Genomic DNA, 10,532 nt, shown 5'->3' with positions numbered 1-10,532 from the left:
GTTAAATGTGATTTATTTACTAAATCAAAGGAATATGATGTGTTGTGGAGGTCAGAAGGCACAGAAGTGAACTTGGATGCTTCTGATGTATTAAATGCAGATTTTATATTGTTGTTTGTCTAATATAATGTCATTAGTGCACTCATTAGTGTGTTTGCTTTAGTAACTCTTAATTACTGAAGGCCTTTGTGATAGCACAGCTGATGAGAGGCAACATGAGCGGTGACCTTTGACCTGCCCCTCACATCTCTGTTGTTAATGAGAATAAGAAGATCATCTGATGATGTTGAAGGGGTATGCGGCAGGCCAAGGGGGCGTTCACTCCCTGATAATGAACCCCCTGTGGATATCAGGTCAGCGCAGGTTACTGAATGTGTAAACAACCAAGCCGAGGAACGTCAACGGCTCGTTGTGCTTATTGTTTCATTAGAAAGAGGGATGGATGAAACTACACTGCAAACGAGTTTGTGTTAATTGGCCTGATCAGAGCTGCAGTTGCATGTGAATGATGATACTGTATGTCCTCAACGTGTCTCCTCACTTTTTAAAGTGCTTGTTATCTAGTCTTGGCTTCTTCCATTGGGAACAGAGCGAACAGCCCTCATGTCTCGTGGGTGATTTGATCCGCTGTTTGAATCCCTTCATCGGATTCGTTCTGCTTCAGGCTGCAGTCTGAACTGAACACAAGCGTGACAGAGTTCATCTACTAAATGAGACTCACCCGTCATCAGGGACTGACTCGGGTCACATTTATCTGGCTGGTGTGTTTGGGGTCATCAGTCATGTTCCCTTGGTATGTTCCTCAAACACCTGCGGGCCTTTGTGACCTGAATGACTTTTAGCAGACAGTCCAGCGGTGGATATTGACCTCATCCCTGTCCTTGAAGCAAAGCAGCATTTTAAAACAGTTCTACACTTATGAATTGGTTCTTTTGAATCTACAGAGCGACTGGTGTCGTCCGATTCCCGAACAAATGACTCTTATGAATTGGTTCTTTTGAATCTACAGCATGATCGGTGTTGTCCAATTCCCGAACAAATGACTCTTATGAATCGGTTCTTTTGAATCTACAGAGCAACCGGTGTCGTCCGATTCCCGAACAAATGACTCTTATGAATTGGTTCTTTTGAATCTACAGCATGATCGGTGTTGTCCAATTCCCAAACAAATGACTCTTATGAATTGGTTCTTTTGAATCTACATCCCGAACAAATGACTCTTATGAATCGATTCTTTTGAATCTACTGCATGATCGGTGTTGTCCGATTCCCGACCAAAGTACTCTTTTGAATTGGTTCTTTTGAATCTACATCCTGAACAAATGACTCTTATGAATTGGTTCTTTTGAATCTACAGTATGATCGGTGTTGTCCAATTCCCGAACAAATGACTCTTATGAATTGGTTCTTTTGAATCTACATCCCGAACAAATGACTCTTATGAATCGATTCTTTTGAATCTACTGCACGATCGGTGTTGTCTGATTCCCAACCAAAGTACTCTTTTGAATTGGTTCTTTTGAATCTACAGCATGACCGGTGTTGTCCGATTCCCAAACAAATGACACCTATGAATCGGTTATTTTAAATCTACAGCAAGATCGGTGTTGTTCGATTCCCGAACAAATGACTCCTATGAATCGGTTCTTTTGAATCAACAGCACGATCGGTGTTGTCCGATTCCCGAACAAATGACTCTTATGAATTAGTTCTTTTGAATCTACAGCATGATTGGTGTTGTCCAATTCCTGAACAAATGACTCTTATGAATTGGTTCTTTTGAATCTACATCCCGAACAAATGACTCTTATGAATCGGTTCTTTTGAATCTACAGCATGACCGGTGTTATCCGATTCCCGAACAAATGACTCCTATGAATCGGTTCTTTTAAATCTACAGTGAGATCGGTGTTGTTCGATTCCCGAACAAATGACTCCTATGAATCGGTTCTTTTAAATCTACAGCGTGACTGGTGTCATCTGATTCCCGAACAAGTGACTCTTATGAATCGTTTCTTTTAAATCTACAGTACGACCAGTGTTGTCCGATTCCTGAACAAATGACTGTTATGATTTGGTTCTTTTGAATCTATATCCCGAACAAATGACTCATGAACCGGTTCTTTTGAATCTACAGTGCGATCGGTATTGTCTGATTCCCGAACAAATGACTCCTATGAATCAGTTCTTTTAAATCTACAGTGCGACCAGTGTTGTCCGATTCCCAAACAAATGACTGTTATGAATTGGTTCTTTTGACTCTACATCCCGAACAAATGACTCTTATGAATCTATAGCACGATCGGTGTTATCCGATTCCTGAACAAATGACTCCTATGAATCAGTTCTTTTGAAACTACAGCACCGAACAAATGACTCCTATGAATTGGTTCTTTTAAATCTACAGTGTGACCGGTGTTGTCAGATTCTCGAACAAATAACTCTTATGAATTGGTGGTTCTTTTGAATCTACATCTCGAACAAATGACTCTTATGAATCGGTTCTTTTGAATCTACAGCACGACAGGTGTCGTCCAATTCCTGATAACATTTAATGTACTTTTTTTTTTGTGTGTGTGCAAAAGCAACTGCAAAGCGTTCAATCCTGGTGCATTTCTAAAGACTTGTTCACATGACACAGCACTAGTTAAAGTTACTCAAAGTTACCACTACATTAAAGTAGTCTTATTATTTAAATTGATTGTAGGTATATATCCATGAAAATATTAAAATATGTTCTGAAGTATTCTGTTTCACTGACAGCACTTACTGCGTCATTAAACTGTCGAATGAATCTGACTGAATTGCAAATTGATTCGGTCCGTTTGGCCAATTCACTGAAAAGAACCGACTCAAAGGAATGATTCATGAAATGATTCTGAAGTAGTCTCAGGCAGGGATGGACTAGACTAGTGTATGTCTGTTTGTTAGCCCTGTGATGGACTGGCCACCTGTCTGCCTTCGGCCCGAGACAGCTGGGATAGGCTCCAGCACTACTCTTTAAAAAGGTGATTTGTCCCCTGCACTCTTTCAAGCTAAACCCATACCGAGTCCAAATGATGGATTTGTATACAGTATTCTTTGCCTATTGTTACTTTGGGCTGATTGAGCGACCATCCAGGCAATCACAGGTGAGTTTCATGAGCCGAATCAACTCTTATGTAATAGACCATCAGTCAGACAGTCTAATCAACACGGCTCCGTTCATTTCTACAAAGTGTTTATCGGCATTGATGTTGATCTAAATGAATAATCTAGAGATGAGGAACACACAAATCAGAGTTATTTATCAGCATATCGCTCTTGATTGGCAGCATTACATGAAATGCACTGCAGAAATAAACAAAGGACAATCCTTCTTTTAGATATACACATTTGAAAGGATTAACTCATTTCACGCAAGACATCACCAGAAATGGTCACTGAATCATTAAATGGATCCGAACGAATTTTGGTGAACATAATCAAAACACTCGAGCCACTTGGACACATTTAAATCCCCCAATGCACAGAGTAAAAAATACAATTGTGCACATGCACAATTGCCAATATTGATTAAATTTATTCAAGGCCCAGCTTGAGCTCAGTCTTTTATTGTCACGTGTGCAACAGAAGCAAGTGCTCCACAAGATGCCCTTTAATTTTGCAGCTAATTTAGCAAAATTTTGCAATTAATTTGCAATACTTAAAATACTACAAATATATAAAGTAAATAATATTTGTATATTAATACCACACTGTAAGTGTTGGGTCTGTGCAAGCTCACAGCTGTCCCCCCCACTTTTAAAATGACTGCTACGCCCCTGGACTGTAGAAGATGGATAGATGGACTATACATTATATTAAGTATTATATCGTTTAATATATTACTATTATTTAACCTCACTACATGCACAGTGCATAAAAAGCATAAAAATGTAGGACAGTCGTGTTTGAGAACTTCAAAATAAATTTTCTATAACATTTAATAACATTTAAAGGAATATTCAGTTTTCAAAACATTTGTGGCATATTAATAACCACAAAAGTAATTTCTTTATTTCTTTAAAAAAAGGCAAAAATCTGGGTTACAGTGAGGCACTTACAATGTAAGTTAATGGGGACTTTTTAAAGAAAATTTTAAATTTTTGTGGTAATCATCATTATTCCACAAGTGCTGTCGATTGAGCTCAACTGGAATATTTCTTTAAGTCTCAGTCAGATGTGGAAATCTCAGCATGTTATTATTTAGTCTGCTCATATTGGAGTTTATTCTTTGTCTGAGCTCATACAAACAGCAACAGCGCCACCATGAGGATGCTGCTGTACTCTCATGCACTCCGGATCACTTTGCTCTATCAGTGCATCTGCAGAAAATATATGCAAAATGTGATCTGTGATGTATTTTTAAAATGAGTCAATAACTACTGAATTATTCAATCTAATATTTCTACAGACAGTTCTGATGTTGGATAGCAGTAAACTTACACTGATGTAAAAAACATTTAATTTTGAATTATTTAAATTTCAATGCAAATATAACTGTGAAACAACTGATGTTTTTTAAGTATCATATGTGTACAGTTCAACAGTGATTTTGGATTCAAACACTTTATTATCAGAAAATCAATTTCTGCACATCTGAACATCTCATCCTGAACACTGTGGCTTTTATAAGGGACCTTTAATAAAAACCTTTATGATCACCTCTGATATAAAAAGCTCAATTAGATTTGACATCATACAACTTTAACTAATCAATAAATTAAAAAGCTTGCATCCCTTTCAAACTGATGCTCCGTTAAAGAACAATATAAATCAATGTTTTTTTTTTCTTCTCATGACAAAATGACAAAAAAGGCAAATATGTGCGTATAACTCTGATTAAAGATGCTGTAGGTGATACATGGAAAGGTATGCGAAACATTTTCCCACTCCTTGAAAGATATTAATGTAATAAGTGTCGTGAGATATCTCACCGGTCTCTGTGACAGCTCTAGACTCTGTAAACTGCAAACAAAAATGTGTCTGTGGTCTCTGACACTTACGACCTGTCAATCATCTTGCACGTTCTCATAGTATTATAGCTGCAGCGAATTATTGAGGCTTAATGCCATTTTTATGCCATGTTGTTCATAGCAGTTGTCAGTAGAGGGCGCTATTTTGCTGCTGTTGTATTTGACAACCGTTTCTGCATGATGTCAGGTTCAATAAAGCTCATTTGGTATGTTCAGAAGGCGGGGTTTTGGAAAGAGGGGGCGTGGCTAATCCAACAGCTCAGTCTCGTGGAAGTAGAGCAGCTGAAATCGCTTACAGCACCTTTAAGTTCTACTCACTCATACTTTTTGGTAAGTGTAGATTAACAATTAATTAGCACAGCATAATAAAGTGATGTTACACTGTACAAACAGACTAATTAACACTGTACACACATGTAATTGACTGGGAACAGCAGTTCTGTTATAACCCTCCCAAAAGTGTAAACTAAAGTGAATCTGTGAGAATGCAGGCAGTCTGTGCTTGTCTTGCGTAGTTTCACTTTGCTCTTTAATAAAGATGTAATAAAGCACCTTTGGGAGAATCAAACATTTAATAATGCTACATCTGTGTTGCAATTTACAGGTTTGCATAATAACAATCTTTGTTTTCAAAATCCCTGTTGGCGAATTTGGCGTCTTTCTTGCTGTGTGGGATGCGGCCGAAGGGGGCGTGGTCATTAAAACAGCTGTCAAACACCTCGTCAACCACAAGCTCCGCCTCCTCCCTGCTCACCTTCCGTACGGCGAGGATTGAACGCAGTGCGACCCCGAACGCATTCCTGCAGCAAATGGAGGAGATTCACATTATGACTTTGGATTTGCCTTTCTTTCTTATTAATCTTTCATATACACATTTTCTGTGAATAATCTCAGACTAAAAATCTAAATTAGCACATACCATAGACTTCTACATGGTTAGATAAAGTTAATTATAATGACAAAACCCTAAAAGTAAGTTTAAATGAAAAAACAACAAACACTTTAAATCCTTTTATTTAACCTTTGATGACATCACCAAAGGGATATTTACAGTAGCTCAGTTCTGGAGACACACAAACTACCGTAAAGCCAACTCAAATAAATGTTACCTGATGATGTTCTTTGAGGCCAAAGTTAAATCTTGAAATCTCATTAACGAACGAGCAGTCGCCGCTCAGACTGGCCACCCAGATCTGAAGAAAACAGACCAAGTGTGACTCCATTTTTCAGAGCATTTAAGAAACAAAAAACATTACAGGAGTCATCTAAAAGTACTTCAGACAATCTCAATCCATCTTTCTGAAGGATTAACCCCTTAAACGCTCCAAAGGGGGGCGCTATATCGCGAACAAAGTTTATGCTTAAAACATAAAGTCCACGTATACATAAGTCAGGCATATGAGGTATCATTTGAAAGCTTAGAATCTGAACTTTTCATAGATAATCATCATTTCTGCATTTATGTTACTTCAAATAACAAAATAAGGCCTCAAATCATTCGCGTCGCAAATTAGCGCCCCCTAGAGGTAATGGGGTAGAAATATTTATATGAAAATAAAAGTCCTTCATATAGCACATAAATGGACAAGTCATATATCAAATGAAAGCTCTCATTCACAGGAATGTGACTGTATAGTTTATTCTGTTGCATTAATACCACAGTTCAAAAATTTTTCAAAAGAATCACAAAGTGAAATATGATTTCTCTAAGTCATCAAATACAAACATCTCTTTTATGTTCCGATCACTGCTGCTGTAAGCCCCAAATAACTAAAAACTTTAAATCTGGTTTTATCTTAGGAAGTCTTTTAAAAAAATGAGCCATTGATTACTTGTCTGTGAGCTTGTTTGGCTGAATAATCCAATGTTATATCTTAGATGTCCAGAAGAAAATATGCCATCCAGCAGGAAAAGCATGCAAAACAAATCATCAGAAAATATGTTTTCAGCTAAAGATAATAAAATGTTTTATATCATCACAAAGGGGAGGATTTCAGCTTTCTAATGACACTTAGATTGATCTTCTAGTCCACTAAGAGGCTGAGATATTCAATGAAATAATGAGGGTGGTGCTTGAACTGTAAATTAGACTGAATGTCTATGGACGAGCACATCTGTGAGGAATAAAATGAGTTAGAGCGCCACCTACATTTCAGATCTGTATATTGTGATGGAATGTGATAGAGAACAAAATATTTTATCTAGTGCTTTCTGCTAGGGCTGGGCGATTAATCGAATTACGATTTTGGCTTACAACGGTTATGAAAACAAGATAATCGAGATAAAACGATTATTGTGTCGCATTTCGTTTCGCGATGATATGTTATATGTTTAAAGCATCCTTTATTAAAGTTTTATTTGCTGATGACACGTCTTGTTGTTTCACATGAAAACTTTATTACACTGAATCCAGAAGTAAATGAAGAGCTATCATCAGCAATACGCAGCTCTATTAAGAAGAGAAAGTTTGTTTTTTGTGAGTTAAAGATGGATGAAGTGAACATAAAGGAGAGTCTTAGTCCATTATACACCGGAACAAAATATGTTTCTGATTAGTCTTTTTTTGGCTTGTTTTCCAAAATAATATCTAAAACTCCTTTAAAACATCGTACATTTACTTTAGCAGCTATACTGCAGAAGAAAAAATAGTTATCGGAGAATGCTGAATATAATATTTAATCAGGGCTCGACATTAACGCTTGTCCGTGGATTTTTGAAGAGGCAAGTGAAAGAGAATTTTACCAGCTCGACCGGACAAACAGACTGATTCAAACATCAATAACGGAAAAATAACCGGCTGTATTTGTGATAGCCGAGGCCTGTGTCACTTATTAGAAAGTTCATATTCTTATTCTGCTGTTGAAAGTAATCCAGAGCATGTCATTTTATAATTCGCTAGTGATCTAGTAACAGCTGCGCCCTGTTTGATTGACAGGTGGCGTATGTGTGTGTGCTGAACATGCGCTTCTGCCAAAATGCCCGTCTTGGTGAGGTATTCATGTAAACACAGACAGTGATGTCTAAAGTGAACGTAAACAGCGGATTGTGTTAAAATGTGTAAGTATAAATGTCAACTAATAGACCTGCTGCTGTCTAGTGTGTCATTATAATAATCAAACAACCAGAACAAGAAAACACTCACTGCTCTTCACTGAGTAACTTTAGAAAGTATTAATGTGTTATAATCATACAGTGAAGATCAGTAGTACTGTTATGTTGAATAACTGATTCTGCTGTTAAAAAAATAGTGAATTTTCATTCTATAAAAGTGTGATCACTCCTGCTGTAAATGATGATGATGAGGCTGTTCTTTATTTCACTATCATACGTGACATAAAATAATGATCATATGACAACAGTCTCCTCCCCTCCAGTGCAGTTTACATTTCAAGTTCAAGGAAATCCACTGTTAAAAACACAAGTGTTTTAAAAGTTCAATAAATGCATGATGTTTCCAAAGTCAATGAGTAATCATGTTAATTAATTATGATCTCAATATTGACCAAAATAATCCTGATTATGATTTTTGCCATAATCGAGCAGCCCTACTTGCTGCCATCTAGTGGAATAAAATGAGACTTTTTAGAGTGAGATTGAGTGAACAGAACCAGAATTACATGTTTACAAAGTTACAAAAAAAAAAGAAAAGAAAAATCTTTTAAATTTGAGTGTAAAAAAATTGCGATCAACAGCCCAAAAATGCACCAGTTTAAGGGGTTAATGATGGAAATGACAGACTGGACTCAAAAAGTGATGACCTCTGAACAGGCCAGATGTCTGAAGTTGGTGAACCAGTCGACTCGAGCTCTGCAGTGATCAAACGCATGAATCAGTTCATGAGTCATGACTCGGTTCATATGAGCCTGCTGGTGAATGTTGTTCTGACATAAAACAATCTGACACACACAGACGAGAGAATGTTAATTATTATAATAATATTATACAATAAATATATAATCTGATAATACTTCATGTTTTTCAGTGAAGATGAACAACAGGAAACAACCTTCACATAATGACACACCACTTCAATTCAGTCTCAACAACAAATACGATATATATTTTGTGTATTTGGGGTTATAAACAGGTTAGATTGACTCACCTGAGAGGTAGCAGCATCAAATCCACCACTGATGGTCCCATCACAGTCCTCACAGGAGAAATGTCTGTCTTTAAATACTGTACTGATAAGAAACAATCAAATAAAAACACGTCAACAACATGCATCATTAACAGCTGGATAGAAAGTTGCTCTTACCAGCCGGAGCTCTTCATGGCACCCAGCAGGAGTTTCACACATGGGCCTGGATGAGAAAAAAAGGGGTTTATTTTATGCAAAGGAACGATATTCTCAATGGATATTTTGATTGGATGGGGTTCTTTTTAATGATGCAATCCAACTTAAAAACAATAAATCAATGGCGTTAGTTTAAAGACTAATCTACCCTGCAAATAGTTACTGAAAACCTTGAGAAACATGAAAGAATCTGAGATCTTGCATCTTATGTTTGTTTTAAATGCAACTTCATTTCACTCATATCTATATTCATGCACTCTCACTTTCCCTGTCTGTTGTCTTAATTGTCTTTGTATATCACTGTAATGCATGCATACAATCATAAAGATGATCTTTAACATAAGAGTGCATGCATGCAATTCAGTAATGTTGTTACTGGAGATAAACCCTAACATCTCAAGTAACATGCATGCACAGATATGATATTTAACATGAAATGCATGCACAGAGACCATATTTAACATGAGATGCATGCACAGAGACCATATTTAACATGAGATGCATGCATATTTAACATGAAATACATGCACAAAGATTATATTTAACATGAAATGCATGCACAGAGATGATATTTAACATGAAATGCATGCATAGATACTTTATTTAACATGAGATGCATGCATATTTAACACGAAATGCATGTACAAAGATTATATTTAACATGAAATGCATGCACAGAAATTACATTTAACATGAAATGCATGCACAGAAACTTACATTTAACATGAAATGCATGCACAGAGACTATATTTAACATAAAATGCATGCACAAAGATTATATTTAACATTAAATGCATGCACAAATGTTATATTTAACATGAAATGCACAGATAAAATACTGTGTTGTTGTCCTGTCTTACTAGTGTCCATGGCGAACTGCAGCATGATGTGACACTTGTATTTAAAGGTGAACAAACTCTCTCCGATCGAGCCCTCTTTATACTTGCTGGTTGTTCTTCCGGGATATAAACTGTAGCCATAGTCCTCTTCCTTCTGTTTACTGTCAGCCGATGAGTTTGACTCTTCCCTCTGTTTATGTTCATGTATTGACTGTTTATTGGTAAACCCTTCTGTATTCTGTTCACTCTCAACCATTGCTTTATCGTGCACGCGCACCTACAGCTGTCCGCCGTGCGCGCGCGCACACACAGACGTCACGCGAGCGTCTCCGAGAGTCACGTAAATAATAAAATATAATACAAATGAATTACATACAAGTCATATTAAATTATTAATAA

General features: G+C 36.9%; 1 pseudogene; it reads right to left on the bottom strand.

Annotated features, from left to right (window-relative positions):
* Positions 1 to 4,584: 4,584 nt before the first annotated feature.
* On the bottom strand, positions 4,585 to 10,420 carry LOC127435211 (mitochondrial inner membrane protease ATP23 homolog; annotated as a pseudogene).
* Positions 10,421 to 10,532: the final 112 nt, after the last annotated feature.

Source organism: Myxocyprinus asiaticus, chromosome 45 (assembly GCF_019703515.2).
Source record: "Myxocyprinus asiaticus isolate MX2 ecotype Aquarium Trade chromosome 45, UBuf_Myxa_2, whole genome shotgun sequence".
NCBI classification, from domain to species: Eukaryota; Metazoa; Chordata; class Actinopteri; order Cypriniformes; family Catostomidae; genus Myxocyprinus; species Myxocyprinus asiaticus.
Note: the sequence above shows the minus strand (reverse complement) of the source record. Positions and strands in the feature narration are given on the sequence as shown.